This window comes from Phacochoerus africanus, chromosome 8 (assembly GCF_016906955.1).
Source record: "Phacochoerus africanus isolate WHEZ1 chromosome 8, ROS_Pafr_v1, whole genome shotgun sequence".
Lineage (NCBI taxonomy): Eukaryota > Metazoa > Chordata > Mammalia > Artiodactyla > Suidae > Phacochoerus > Phacochoerus africanus.
This window is the reverse complement of record NC_062551.1, coordinates 46,520,830-46,535,146: the sequence shown is the minus strand read 5'-3', so window position 1 is coordinate 46,535,146 and position 14,317 is coordinate 46,520,830. Positions and strand designations below refer to the sequence as shown.

Genomic DNA, 14,317 nt, shown 5'->3' with positions numbered 1-14,317 from the left:
CAACCGAAAATATGTCACGTTGTCTCGCACACCCACAGTCACACAAACCAAAGAGCCTGGCAAGGTACAGACAGGGGTCTAATGCCAGTCCGACACGCAGGCGTGACCTCTGCACCTGCCCCACTGGCCGGTCCCACTTTCTACTGATCCGGGGCTGGGACCACCCAACTGGCTCAGGCCCCAGGTGCCCGACCCCCGCGCCCCCTCCCCTCGTCTGCACAGTGCGCAGGCGTGCTCTCCCAGAAGGCTCCGGGGCGCGGCCGTTGGGGAGAGCTGGTTCTAGCGGCAGGTCCAGGAACCCAGCTGCGTTAGCGGACTGGGTCTCCTAGCAACCTGGCAGGCCAGCCATGGCCGGCGGGGAGCGGGACTACATTTCCCAGAGACATCACGTCCCGAACGCGGCTTCATTTCCGTTTGTTCGCGCGATTTGGGGGCCTTGCGTGGGGAGAGGGCTGCGTCTGCAGAGGAGCTTGGCCTGGCTCCCGCAGCGGGGGGCGAACCTGAGACCAGGCGCCGGACCCTGGGCCCTGAACTGCACTGTCTGTCGAGGTGAGGATGTCCGGGATGCCAGGGCGGAAACGCTCAGGGGAAGCGTCACTGAAATTGCGTGTGTGGCGTCCCTCCTGCTGTTTGCGTGTGTGTGTGTGTGTGTGTGTGTGTGTCCGTCCGCCCGCGCGCGAGCGTGCGCGCCATCCAACCTGGTGTTGGTGATTGTTTGGGCGAATGGGCGTGTGGTGTTGTGGTTTTGTACATAAGCGTTTGTGTGAATGCAAGTTGTGACTCTGAGGGTGTGATGGTACGTACTGCTATGAGTGCGTGCTTACCTAATTGGAAATGTGCTTATGTGACAGTGTAATTGTGTGTGCTTATGACTGTGAGGTGTGCGACAGTGCTGTTGTGACAGGGTGTTTGGAAGTGTTTTGGTTTCTTTGAGGTCGTGTATGTGTGTTAATGGGGTTTGCCTGTGACTTTGAAGTGTTAGTACAGTGTTTCTGTGACGGATATTTGTGATTGCTTGTTTCCTTGACTGGGTACTTGGTTGTGTTTTTCTGACTGTCTGATTGGATGACTGTGTGTATGCCATTTTCATGACTGTACGAAGAGAGTAAAAATGCCCTTGTGTGTTTTGGGCTGTGTGTGTCCCCAGGGTGCTTGTATGTGCTTGAATGATTTGTGTGTATGCTCTTTTTATGATTGGATTTTAAGGCTAGGTGGTCAATGTAGCATTAACGTAATGATTTTGATTGTGGAAATGTGATTGTGTGTGACTTTGTGTGGTCATTTGTATATTTTATAGTCTGTAACCTTATGGGAGTGTATTGGGGTACAGAGGTGAAATTGCGTTTTTCCTGGTTCCATTCCGGGGCTGAATGCCTGTGTAGCAAGGCTTCCATGTGGCTTTGTCCTCCTCTGAGGACTTGACTTCTTTCCATTTTGACCACAGTGATTACCACCTCCTAGCCCCATTTCACACATGGCCTGTAGTGCTTCATTTTTCATATTCATCCTTAGTTTGCCCTGGGATTGTTGTTGTTGCTACTCTGCTGCTTATTAGTGCCCTCTAACCTTATAGCCTTAAGGGTTTGGGATGCAGAGAAGTGACAGGAAAGAAGTCAGAAAATGTGAATTCCTGAATGAAAAATATGAGTTAATTCTAACACACAGATAGGACCTTGGGAGGCACAATTTTAGAGCTGATAGTACCTTCAAGACAGGCCCCTTGGAAATGTAATGTGGTTCCAGGAGTGAGAATACTTCCAGAGAGCGTGCTAGAGGAGTCAGCCACACACTTTAGAACCTGTAGCACTCCGCCGCAGGGCTCTTTCTCCAGCAGACAGCTTTGAATCCATAGCCAAATTCTAGCCCAAGATAGCTGCGGTCTTGGCCCTTCTTTCTAATATAGAATGTGCAGAACTGTTCTGGTCGCCATCTGACTTTCCTCTCTGTTAAATGAGAGGTATATTGGTGGGGTTCTAATTTAGAGTATTCCCAGAGAAAGGCCCAGTATCTCATGATTCCTTTTACTTTCCCTGAGAGTAGCACCCAGAGGAAGAAAGAATGGCTGTTTTACAATCAAAAGGAAGCTCCAGGGTGAGTAGATGTTTCCTCTTTGCTTACTGAAATGCTTTTGTTTTTTCTCTATACAAGAATCTTTATTTTCTTTTTGAAATTCTCAAATGATGGAGGGGAAAGGCCAATTTTCCTTAGATTGGGAGCAAGGAATATGTCCAGATAATTTTGGCAGATACTCCCCAAAAGCAGTTAAGTTGAAGAAGAATGGATTTGAGATCCATAAATTTAAAAATGAAGAGCACGGTTGTTTTATTTCTGACATAGCAGCATTCTGTTTTTTTTGTTAATTTTCAGATGTACCCAAAAACGTAATGAACCATCGTATGTCCAGCTCAAAGGTTATCACTTGCCAACCTTATTTAAGTTTTTCTGCCTTCAGGTCAAAATCCCTCCTACTCTGCCTTTTGATTTCTTCTTTGTCTTATGGGTTATTTAGAAATATGTATTCTGCCATGGTTAGGATAAATATGTATCTGCTAGGTCAGATGGGTTAAAAGTGTTTAAATCTTTTGTACCTTATTGGCTTGGTCTGTTTACAAAGATTTTGTCTTTGTGTTGGATTTACCTCGTTCACTTTGTAGTTTCTATCAGTCTCTGTTTTTTAAAGCTCTGTTATTAGGTACATAAATGTTTTAGATTATATGTCCTAATGGTGAGTTTGATACTGAGCCCAAACTTTCTCTGCCTGCCATGTGACAGGCAGTAAATTCAGAGACGAGTTGTTGGGGCAGGGAATAACGACTTTAATTGGAAAGCTAACAGACTGAGAAGATGGCACCATCTTCCCTCAGTCTGAATTCAGGCTTTTGTTCTGTTTTGTTTTAAATGGCTGCACCTGGAGCATATGGACGTTCCCCGGCTAGGGGTTGAATCACAGCTGCAGCTGCCAGCCTACACCACAGCTCACGGCAACATCAGATCCTTAACCCACTGAGTGAGGCTAGGAATGGAACCTGCATCCTCATGGATACTAGTCGGATTCTTAACCTGCTGCGCCACAACAGGAACTCCCTACAATGAAATCTTAATCTCAGTACTTACCCTTTTTAATGAGCAACCTAAAGTCTTCTAAGGATTCGCAAACCTATTGCTCTCTAGGCCTCTCAGGAGTTGGGACATTTTCTCATGACATTGGGGCTACTTTAACCTGAGTGTGATGAATCTATGGCTTTACTCCAGCTAACTTAACAGATGAGTGTGTGGTTAAGTGTTGTGTGTGGTCCTGTGCACCTTGCAGTCAGCTGGTGCTCAAGTCCTTGTTTCTCCAGGTTGGTTGGTTGGTTGGTTGGTTTGTTTGGTTGCGCCCGAGGCCTCTCTCCAGGTTTTAAGGAGGACTTGGTCTCTGGGCTGGAAAGGATGTAAGTTGGATAAGGCAGACCTGCTGGAAGCAAACTCACGAACAGAGGATAGTATAGTGCCCAGAGTTTTAACATAATTGGCAACTGCAGGATCTTTCAGAGCATATATATGTTCTCCCATCCAGTCAGACACTTGGAATTGCCTACCATACAATATTTCAAGGCTTAATTTAAGCCTGCTTCTGGGAGCCACCCCGATCTGTAGCAGGGCAACTGGCAAGGCCTTACCCCAAGTTAAATTAGTTTCTTGACATATTTTAGCAATGCTTCTTTTTGTTTGTTTGTTTTCTGTCTTTTTAGGGCTGCACCCAGGGCATATGGAGGTTCCCAGGCTAGGGGTCAAATCTGAGCTATAGCCGCTGGCCTACGCCACAGCCACAGCAACACGAGATCCTAGCTGTATCAGCGACCTACACCACAGCTCACAGCAACGTCTGATCCTTAACCCACTGAGCGAGGCCAGTATCAAACCTGTGTCCTCATGTATGCTAATCAGATTCATAGCCACTGAGCCAACAATGCACCTTTTTAATGTATGATTTTCCTCAGTTTTCCCCTGTTGATTGTGGCCTCTAGGATGAATGTAGCCTCCAACTAATTTGCAGCACTTTAGACACTTGTTGGGTTATGCTAGAGACAAAAGCAGGCCCATTATCACTTTGAAGGGAGTTAGGCAGTCCAAATTGGGAGATAATTGCCTTAAGGAGGGCTTTAACCACTTGGGAGGCTTTTTTTTTGTTCTGGTGGGATATGCCTCCACCCATCCTGAAAAAGTGTCCACAAACACTAACAGGTATCTGAAATTTTTTGTAGATCAAGGCATTTAAGTAAAGTCTGTTTGCCAGTCCTTGATGGGGCAGGTTCCTCTGTGTTGGGTTCCCATTTGGGGAGGTCTGACGGCAATCTTTGGGTTATTTTTAACACAAATCATGCAATTCTGAGTGACTTGCTGTATGGTCCTTTTTAGGCTAGGCACCATTATATATATATATTTTCCCCCCCTTTTTCCCATTATGTATTTTTTAATCCATTTGTAAAGTGGCATCTCTCCTGTAGTAGGTACTGTTTTATTTCTAGCCACACCTATGGCCTGTGGAAATTCCCAGGCCAAGGATCCTATGCCACAGCAGTGACCCAGGCCGCTGCAGTGACAATGCCAGATCCTTAACCTGCTGTGCCACAAAGGAACTCCACTGTAATGGGTACTATTATGAATGTGCTGTAGCATAGAGGGCCTCAGGAATCAAAATGTAGGGCCTTGTGCCCTACATTTCCAACCAGGTGAGGTGTGATCAAGAATGAATTCTGACTCTTTGGCCCTTTCCTTGTCCTTTTCTGAATCCACTGGCTGGTATTTTGACCAGACAGTCTGTGGGAGAAGTGACCCTGTCATGGCTTGATAATCCCCTTTCTCTGCTGCTTACTTTGCTGCTTGGTAAGCTAACCAACCAGTTGCCTTTTTTTTTTTTTTGTCTTTTGTCTTTTGTCTCTTTTTTTTGTTGTTGCTATTTCTTGGGCCGCTCCCGCAGCATATGGAGGTTCCCAGGCTAGGGGTTGAATCGGAGCTGTAGCCACCGGCCTACGCCAGAGCCACAGCAACGCGGGATCCGAGCTGCGTCTGCAACCTACACCACAGCTCACGGCAACGCCGGATCGTTAACCCACTGAGCAAGGGCAGGGACCGAACCCGCAACCTCATGGTTCCTAGTCGGGTTCGTTAACCACTGCGCCACGACGGGAACTCCCCAGTTGCCTTTTATTCTATGAGTTTCACCCTTTTGGTGGCCTGAGCAGTGCATTATGGCCACTTGGACCGCCACAAGAGGGCTCATGGACTGCTTCTAATAGTGACGGGATTTCAAAACGTCTTACGTCTTTATTGTTTGAAGTGAGGAGCCCCCTTTCTTTTCAGGTTGCCCACGAGCATGCACCACCGCGAATGCAGTGAGAACCTGTGTATATATTGGCATGTTTCTCTTCAGTGAGCAGTAGGGCTCTTGTCAGAGCAGTGATCTCTGCTTTCTGAGCTGAGCTTCCTGGGGGCAGGGCTTTGGCTTCACCAGCATTTTTAAGGGTTACCACTGCATACCCAGCATGTTGCCTACCTTGGTCCATGAAACTGCTTCCATCAGGGAGCAGTTCCATATCTGGCTCGCCAAGGCTTGGTCTGTTGAGTCTGGTCTGCTAGAGTACAACCTGATGTGCAAGCAGTCATGCTCTGGGGACTCTACAGTGTCCATCAGGAGCAGTGCGGCTGGATTCAGGGCTGAAGTGACCTGAAGTCTTACACTGGGATTGTCTAAGAGAAAGGCTTGGTACTTTCCCATCCTCTCGGAAGTCAAGCAGTAGCCCGCTTTTTTTTCCAGTAGAGGTAGGATATGGTGAGGGACATACACAGTAGTGGGTTGCCCGAGGGTAAACTTCTCAGCTTCCTGAAGTGTGTCACAAGTAGCTGCTACAGCTCAAAGGCAGGGAGGCCATCCCTTAACCACCTCCCCTAGTGTTTTGAGAAGTAGGCAACAGGTCCAGGGAAATGCACTGTCTCTCATAGACACACAATTTGAAGGGTTTCTCTCTGGTAGTCCCAAAGCTGGGTTGAGACTCACTTTGTCTTTATTGTTTCGAAGTCTGGCAGTTTGTAGTCTATGTAAGGGGTCAAAAACATGTCCCTTTAAAGCCTCATAGCAGGGCTTTACCCATAGCCCATAGTTTGGGAAAGAAATCCAACAGAATCCTGCCGTTCCCAGAAACGCTTTCAGTTGTCTGCAAGACCTGGGTGCTCCCAAGCCTGCGATTGCCTATTTTTCTTTTTCTTTTTTTTTTTCCGGGGCAGGGGTGGGGGGGTGTCTTTATTTTTTTTATTTTTTTGCTTTTTAGGGCCACACTCGCAGCATATGGAGGTTCTCAGGCTAGGTGTCTAATTGGAACTGTAGCCGCCAGCCTGCACCCCAGCCGCAGCCACAGCCACACAGGATCCGAGCCACATCTGTGACCTACACCACATCTCATGATAATGCCAGATCCTTTAACCAACTGAGCGAGCCAGGGATCGAACCCACATCCTCATGTATGCTAGTCGGGTTTGCTAACCGCTGAGCCATGATGGGAACTCTTGTGATTGCCTATTTTCTATCAGGCAAAAGACCTTGCTCTCCTTGAGAAAGAACCAAACCCAGATATATGACTTCTTGCTTTCACACTTGGGCCTTTTTCTGGGAGACTTTATACCCAAAATTGGCCAAATCGTTCAGGGTTCTCATGGTATTTTGTAGACACTTATCACATATAGAGGTTGCTCTGAGCAAATCATCCACATCTTGGAGTAAGAGTCCTTCGTTCACTATTCAGTTTCTAAGATTCCTCGCCAACATTCCCTTCCCCAAAGTAGGTCAATCTTAAATCCTTGAGGCAGAACTGTCCCAAAATACTGTTGGGCTGTCTCTGTTTCTGGGTCCTGCTATTCAAAAGCAAACAGTTGCTATGATTTTTCTGCAGTAAGAATGCAGAAAAAAGCATCTTTCAAGTCCAAAACTGAGAACCCAGCTGTATTCTCCAGGAATAGTTATGATCAGAGTGTATGGATTAGGTACTACAGAGTGCAGATCTTGGACTGTTTCATTAATAGTGAGGACTAATAGCCCTCAAGTCTTTTTTTTTCTTCTTTTTTTCTTTCTTTAGGGCTGTACCCACGGCGTATGGAGGTTCCCAGGCTAGGGGTTGAATTGGAGCTACAGCCGCCGGCTTACACCACAGCCACAACCACAGCCACAGCCACAGCCACAGCCACAGCCACAACAACTCAGGATCCATGCCACGTCTGTGATCTACACTACAGCTCACGGCAACGCCAGATCCTTAACCCACTGAATGAGGCCAGGGAATGAACCCATAACCTTGTGGTTCCTAGTCGGATTCCTTTCCACTGTGCCACAACGGGAACTCCAATAGCCCTCAAGTCTCGAACAAAGCAATACTCTGTTGAGTTTGGCTTTTTGACTGGGAGGATAGGGGTGTTATATGGGGACCTACAAGGTTTAATCAATCCTGTTTTTCAAAAACTTTTTGCGAATTGGCTAAATTCCCTTTTGGGCCTTTTGCTTCAGAGGGCTTTGTTTTAGATTAGATGTCGCAGTGTCCCTTCTCAGTGGCATTTGTATTGGCCATGCATTTTTGGTCTTACCTGGAGTGCTTTTAGCCTACATTTCTGGCCTTACATTTTTGTAGACCTCAGGGGGAGAGAGCTCTTTCTCCTTTTCTGGTGCATCCATGAGTGCCACCTGTAGGCTTAAAAGTGCTCTGATGGGACCCTGATGTCAAGCTGCTCTGGCAAAAAAGTTACTTGAGCATTTAATTTATAAAGGAGATCTTGGCTCAAAAGAGGAATTGGACACACCGGTATATATAAACTGTGCTTCAGGGTGAGGTCTCCTAATTGGCATTCTAGACGTTGTAAGTAAGAACAACTTTATCCTCCTCCAGAAACACCTGTAACTGGGATGGATTGGAATATTTTCTGTGACACCTTGGTGTTTACCACAGAGTATTTTGCACATTTATCTATCTGAAAGTCAATCAGCTTGTCCCCCAGTGGCGAAGTTACCGGGGACTCCTGTAGGGAAATTGGAATTCGGTGCCTCAAGGACGTCCCTGGGCCTCTTCATTCATCGTCAGAGTGCTCCTCCTTCTACCATGAGAGACTTCTGTCTTTCTTTTATTGATTTTTGTCTTATTCTTTAGCCTAGAGCAATCTTTTTTTTTTTTCTGGTGCCCTTCCGTCTTCTTTTTGCTTTTTGCTTTCCTTTTTACGATAAGCTCATTGTTCCTTCCCTGGTGGTGGCTCACCTCTCTTCAGGTTACTTGCCTTCCAGTCATCCCGTGCTGCTGCCAGAAAAGTAGTGTTTCGTCTTGCATCCTCTTGCTTCCGTTGTTGCTTCGGTTGTTGACCCCTTTAAAAGCAACATCTGCCAATTGAGAAGGGTTCATTCCAAATGTACCCTTTAACTTTTGTTATTTCTTTCTTATATCTGGGCATTTTCCCCAATGAAGGTCATATTTACTTTTCTTATATTTTCAGAGGCCTCAGGGTCTGTCACTGTAGCACCCATAAGTGTGATAAATTCTTTCTAGAAACTCTCATGGGTCCTCATTGGGTTTTGTATGTATCTCTTGAATTCTGTTTAAGCCCTTTTGCCTTGGTACTCCCTTTCAGAGCCCCACTAAGATAGGCTTTCTATAATGTTCTAGGTGTGGCATATCTCCATTATTATCATCCCAGTCAGGCTCAGCAGTGGGAACTGCCAGATTTGCTTCTGGAGTTCCATCTGGACTTACTAGATGAAGCCAGTGCCCTTTCTCTAACCTTGTCAGTGACCATCCTTTCATCCTCAGTAAGCATCATATTCATAAGGGTGCGAGTATCTGCCCAAGAGGGATGATGAGTGGCAAAGATAGAAGTGAAAATTCAGTCATGTGGAGGGAGTCCTCTTGGGAATGGTATGGTTTTTCCAGTTAAACAGGTCTGAAGTTGAAAATGTCTTGTGCATAGAAACACAGCTGGTTGGCCATTTTCATTAAGGCCTCCAATGGAATATCGGCTCAAGGGAAATTCTCCTGCTCCACAAGTGGCTCCCAGTCCAAATCAGGTGCCCTGTCGGGTCTTAGATGGTGACATGAAATCAGGCCGCTGTGCCCTGGGGGTTAAACATAGAAACTTCATTGATCTCCATGAGTATGGGAAACAGGAGGTGCTGAATATGTTGGTGGCATGGGGGCAGTTGGAACAACTGCTGGTGTAGCCTGCTTGGCCAGTGGGGAAGCCACGTTGGCCAGAGGGGGGTTTTAGTTTTGAATTAGCTTGTCTTCACTCTCATTTTCTCCCTCCCCCTCTTGTAGAACAGGTTTTCCCTTTATTTATTTATTTATTTATTTATTTATTTATTTATTTCGTCTTTTGTCTTTTTAGGGCTGCACCCACAGCATATGGAGGTTCCCAGGCTAGGGGTCTAATCGGAACTATTACTGCCAGCCTACACCAGAAACACAGCAATGCCAGATCCAAGCCACGTCTGCAACCTACACCACAGCTCATGGCAACACCGGATCCTTAACCCACTGAGCAAGGGCAGGGATCGAACCCGCAACCTCATGGTTCCTAGTCAGATTTGTTTCTGCTGCACCACACTGGGAACTCTCGTTTTCCTTTTAGATTGCTGTCCCATAAGGCAGCAGCTGTCTGAATTCTTTTTCTCCTGATGCAGTAGCATAAATGCTTCTACATATGGAATCTCATCATTTTTACTTGCTCTTTTACAAAATTCTTTTTTTTTTGTCTTTTGTCTTTTTTTGTTGTTGTTGTTGTTGTTGTTGCTATTTCTTGGGCCGTTCCCGCAGCATATGGAGGTTCCCAGGCTAGGGGTCTCATCAGAGCTGTAGCCACCGGCCTACGCCAGAGCCACAGCAACGCGGGATCCGAGCCGTGTCTGCAACCTACACCACAGCTCACGGCAACGCCGGATCGTTAACCCACTGAGCAAGGGCAGGGACCGAACCCTCAACCTCATGGTTCCTAATCGGATTCGTTAACCACTGCGCCACGACGGGAACTCCTACAAAATTCTAATTGCAAGATCATATAATAATTAAGTGAGCCATTCAGGGGCCATTGCTCTCTTAATCCTAACATATTGGGACCATACACTATTGTGATAAAATATCGTCTCTTTCTTAGTGATAGACCCACAGATGTAGTTTGCTCATTTATTTAAGATAGGCCCCAAAGGGCTTTTCTTAGGGAAAGATGGACCATTTCCCATATTTATAAGTTCAAGAACAACAGAACACAAAAAGCACAAGCAAATTCCAATACCAAAAGCATAATCAGATTCAATCATGAATGAATGCAAAACAGAAGCAAGTGAACCAGTTCACAAATCCAGTAGAGTCCAACAATTCCCCTCTCCAACAGGGTACCCCAGTGAAGTGCAAAACAAATTGGTTTTTCCCTTAAAGAAAAAGACCAAATTCAGACTGGAGAATGTTCCCAGTTGTACACTCCAGAGCAACTTACCTTACCCTGTGGAGCCCATGGCTCCCAAATGTCAATTCTTGCTCCAGCCACCAAGTGCTGGGCAGCTAGTGCTGCTTCAGTAATTTTGACGGGAAGATCCTCAGGATAGGTGGTCCCAGCAGCTGCTAGGGCTTTACCTGAAAATTCTCCAACTGGGGCCAGCTATCAACAAGCAGCAAGGCTTTGCCAGAATTGATACTGAGCCCAAGCTTGCACTGTTCACTGCATGACAGTCCAATAAATCCAGAGCCGAGTTGCTGGGGAAAGGAATCATGACTTTTAATTAGAAAGCTAGCAGACAAAGAAGATGGCAGACTAGTGTCTCGAAGAACCTTCTTCCCTCAGTCCAATTTCAAGCTCCTTTTATACAGAGCAGAGGGGGTGGGGGGTGGGCACTCTGATGCTGACGAATGGCTCAGCAGGACCACTAATAGTCGCTTGCTAACTGTCAGTCACTAACCATAGATTGCTCAGGGGAAGGGCCCAGTGCAGTCCTGACCAATGGCTGAGGGAGACTGCTGACTGTGACTCATTAACTGTCACCCACTTACAAGTTGACTTCTTTATCATTACGAAATGGTCTTCTCTGGTAATATTCTTCTTAGAGCCATATTAAGCCACTCAACCCGCCGACCCCCTTATCTTACTCAGCCAAGTACTGGCTGTTCCAAAATAATGACTGCCCTAACTACAGTCTGACTTTGTTCATCTTTAGCCCACACTTTATCATGGAACATTCTCTTACAACCCTTCACCCTCTCCTCCCTATCCCTCCCATGTAGCCTGATGCAAACCCTGACACAGGTTGCATCAGACAAAAGCCCCTATAAAACCAGCTACCCGCCAAAGGCCAGAGAACCTGAATCTTCTTTCAGTGCTCCTGGCCATCTTCTGGTCAGTAAACCTTCTTGAAGCCTCAACGCTCCAGACTCTCTGCTTCCATTCTGCTCCAAAACCCTGCAGCCCTTTACCTCTCTAACAGTTCTTTGCTCTAAACATTAATTTTATCTGATATTTAATAAAACCACTCCAGCTTTCTTTCATTAGTGTTTGCACGGTATATCTTTTTCTAGCCTTTCTACTGATTAATGTTCTGACAAAGGACATTTCTTTTAGGCAGCATTTAGTTGCTTGTGTTTTTAATCCACTGTAACAATATCTGTCTTTTATACTTATACTACTTATATTTAGTGTGATTATTGGTATAGTTTGGGTCAAATTTGTCACCTTGCCATTGGTTTGTTTTTTGTTTTTTGTTTTTTTTTGTCTTTTTGCCTTTTCTAGGGCTGCTCCCGCGGCATATGGAGGTTCCGAGGCTAGGGGTTGAATTGGAGCTGTAGCCACCAGCCTACGCCAGAGCCACAGCAACGCAGGATCCGAGCCGCGTCTGCGACCTACACCACAGCTCACGGCAACGCGGGATCGTTAACCCACTTAGCACACCTGCAACCTCATGGTTCCTAGTCGGATTCGTTAACCTCTGCGCCACGATGGGAACTCCGCCATTTGTTTTTTATTTGTTCCATCTGTTCTTTATTTCCTTTTCCGTATTTTCTGCTTCCTTTTGGATTGAGTTTCAAAATAACAATACCAATATTTTTTACTAATCTTATGAATGCAGAAAAATAACCAAGACTTCTTGGAATTCAATAGGATATAATCCACCAAGTCTCTTTCAAATGATGGTGTTTTTAAAGTCACCTAAAATAAAACCTTTTATGTAGTTAAGCCATCAGCTTGAGAGACACAGGCTTATTTGTTTCACCTTGTTTTCTACTTTTAGGGATTGTTTTCCTGTCACTTTGATTTAATTTTTGTTTAAAAATTACATAAAATATTTACATATTTCCAAAATCAAAACTAGAGAACAGAGCGATTTAGTGAAGTCTAGCATCTATTCTTGTCCCTTCCACCTTATTTTCTCTCTGCTGCGTCCAGCCGTGCAGGGCAACGGGGAATCCTAGAAGAAGGATGGCTCGGTATAACAAAACACACACGACTCTTAGATTTAGAAAGTAGGGTACCAGGAAGCACTGTGTTCTGTAGAACAAAGGTGCCTAGACTTTAGCCCACATGGTTTTTATTAAGGAAGCTGACATATGTAGGTGAGCAAAATCAGGCTTGTGGAGTTCCCATCACGGTGCAGCAGAAACGAATCTGACTAGGAACCAATGAAGTTGCGGGTTCAATCCCTGGCCTCACTCAGTGGGTTAAGGATCTGGCATTGCCATGAGCTGTGGTTGCAGACACGGCTCAGATCTGGCATTGCTGTGGCCCTGGCGTAGGCCAGCAGCTGTAGCTCCGATTAGACCCCTAGCCTCGGAGGGAATGTCCATGTGTTGCAGGTGCGGCCCTAAAAAGACAAAAAAAAAAAAAATCAGGCATAGGCAATGACACAACCTCTTAGTGAATAACGAAGGAAACTATTAGCACTGATGCATACCTTTAGGGCATAGTGCAGCTGCTATAATAGCCTGGTTTATGCGTAAGTCCCTTATCTTGTCTTTGAAGGAGACCCTGTACTTTAGAACTGAGCAGATATTTGCCTTCTGCAGAGTTCAGCAGTTCAGTGGTCTCCAACACCTTTCTCCCTCTATGGATAACTACCTGTGCTTCTCTTTGTTTTATTCTTTTGTTTTTCTTTCAAATGATATAGATGTTGATTTGTATGTGTTTGAATGTATATGCATGTATTTTTTTAAATCATCTTCATTCTTAACAGGGAGATTCTTTGTACATTGCTCTGCCCTTTCCATTTTTTTCCCTCACATACATAATGTATCCCAGAGATCACTGTGTAAGCAACCCGTAGAGATCTTCCACATTGTTTTTTATAGCTACATATGTTGCATGGTTATACTGGTTTATTCAGTTCATCTCCTTCAGGTGGGCATTTTTCCCCAATAGTGTGCCATTATATAATGCATTGATTGAAAACTGCATATATGGTTTATCTTTGAAGCAAATTTCTAGAAGTGGCCTACTTTTAGTTTATTTTTAATGCTTTTGACATAAATTCTACACAAATCACAACTCTGGCTAATAATAAAATTGGTGCGTTTTCTCATTTTCCCGTTACCCAATTAAAAAAATCTTAAGAGTTTGTCTTTGTACTGTTAGATATTCTTATTTTTATTTTTTAATTTTTTTTGCTTTTCAGGGCCACACTTACAGCATATGGAAGTTCCCAGGCTAGGGGTGGAATCAGAGCTACAGCTGCCAGCCTACACCACAGCCATAGCAATGCCGGATCTGAGCTGGGTCTGCAGCCCACACCACAACTCTCGGCAACACTGGATCCTTAACCCACTGAGCAAGGCCAGGGATAGAACCCACATCCTCATGGATGCTAGTCAGGTTCGTTAACTGCTGAGCCATGACGAAGGGAACTCCCTGTTAAATATTCTTTTTTCTCTGAATTTATTGAGAATTTCTTTTTTTAACTGCTGCTTTTTCTAGGGGAATAGAAATAGCAGGAAGCTATTTGTTTCAAATTTCAGGAAGCTATTATTATGTTTTTGTTTTGTGACATCAAAGTAGTACATGTTTGTTACCATGATTTAGAAAATACAAGAGGGAGTTCCTGTCGTGGCACAGGGGAAACGAATCCAACTAGGAACCATGAGGTTGCAGGTTCGATCCCTGGCCTCACTCAGTGGGTTACGAATCCGGCGTTGCCGTGAGCTGTGGTGTAGGTCAAAGATGCGGCTTGGATCCTGCATTGCTGTGGCTGTGGCATAGACAGGCAGCTGTAGCTCCGATTCCACCCCTAGCCTGCAAACCACCATATACTATGGATGCGGCCCTAAAAAGCAAAAAA

The 14,317-nt window shown here is 45.3% G+C and overlaps 1 protein-coding gene across 4 annotated transcripts in view; it reads left to right on the top strand.

Annotated features, from left to right (window-relative positions):
* The first annotated feature begins 264 nt into the window (after positions 1-264).
* The window catches only part of LOC125134198 (zinc finger protein 420), a 55,734-nt gene continuing 41,681 nt past the window's right edge, over positions 265-14,317 (top strand). For 2 of the 4 annotated variants that reach the window (XM_047793188.1, XM_047793187.1), the window contains exons 1-2: positions 265-549; positions 2,041-2,091. The gene's annotated coding sequence lies outside the window, so the exon portion shown is untranslated. The remainder of the gene's footprint in view (positions 550-2,040; positions 2,092-14,317) is intronic. The other 2 variants (XM_047793186.1, XM_047793184.1) reach the window with 1 other exon arrangement.